Source organism: Aptenodytes forsteri, unplaced genomic scaffold (genome assembly GCF_000699145.1).
Source record: "Aptenodytes forsteri isolate BGI_AS27 unplaced genomic scaffold, ASM69914v1 Scaffold59, whole genome shotgun sequence".
In the NCBI taxonomy this organism is placed as follows: domain Eukaryota; kingdom Metazoa; phylum Chordata; class Aves; order Sphenisciformes; family Spheniscidae; genus Aptenodytes; species Aptenodytes forsteri.
The window spans coordinates 2,081,134-2,082,433 of record NW_008794085.1 but is presented as its reverse complement, the minus strand read 5'-3'; positions in this window follow the sequence as shown (position 1 = coordinate 2,082,433).

The following is a 1,300-nucleotide window of genomic DNA, read 5'->3' as shown; positions in this document are numbered from 1 at the left end:
CTTACCCCGGAGCAGCGGAGAAGGGCCCCGCTCCCACCCGCCGTAGGCTGGAGCCGGCCCGCTCCCTGCGGCGCTGAGAGCATCCTGTAGCCTTCGGGCTTTATCCCTCCTGCTTTAGGCTGTTTCAAGGCCCCGCTTCCCAGGGGCTGGTTAATGGATTTTTAACCATGAAAAATGACAGTAAAAGGAAAAGGGATAAAAGAATTCTGACAAAGACTCTTGTTATCTAGCTCAGGGCTTGCTCTAAAGTTAAGGGCAACAAAGTATGCGACCACCTCAGGAAACCATAAAAAATTAATTGTAGAGTACAGGTACTTGTTAACATTTTGGGACAAAATTGTACGAGATCTCCTGCGAATGCCTTCAGGAGCTCCAGTAAAGATGTCTGAATACAAGAGGTTTTCCAAAACACGCTGCACCGCATGCGAGTATACTGTCAAACAGGATGCTTTCAGCCAAATGTTTCTGGCAACTGCCAACCCGGGCGATGCGGTACGTTACTATCTTGTCCGTGTCCTGCTTGCGCAAGCTCATTGTGCTGTGTGCGTGGGATGTGCGTTTTTGCCTCAGTGACAGAAATGCAGGTATTTATGTCTGAGCAGCCTTATAATACTTCAAGCTATTTGTTTTTAAAGTACATAATTTCTGAGACACGCTAATATAAACCATAAATAAAGGCTGTAAAGAATTTCCAAAAACAGGGCAATGAGGCTAACAAAAATATACATGAAGCAGAATATTTTCTAAAAGATGACTTTCTTGCAAAAAAATAATCCATTTGTCAGAACATCGGCTCCACAGCCAAACTAAGGGCAAATGACAAGTGATGCTGTCAGACTGTAACAATCTTGAAAATGCAAAAAGTGAGACATTTTCTCTAGCCTTGATCATCGCTCCATAATCTTACTTTGTCTTTAGTTTTACCAGATTTTCTCACAGGGAACAAAACTGATGTTTCGATATAAAATGTAAAATGGGATGTACATGTACATCCCATGTACATGTACATGTACATTGGAGCGGTTCATCTTGAGGGCGCTCACAAGGCATGAGCGGGACAACCAGGGGATCAGGCCCAGCCAGCACAGATTCATGATAGGCAGGTCCTGCTTAACCAACCTGATCTCCTTCTATGACCAGGTGACCCGCCTAGTGGATGAGGGAAAGGCTGTGGATGTGGTCTACCTGGACTTCAGCAAGGCCTTTGACACTGTCTCCCACAGCATTCTCCTAGAGAAGCTGGCGGCTCACGGCTTAGACAGGTGTACTCTGCGCTGGGTCAAAAACTGGCTGGACGGCC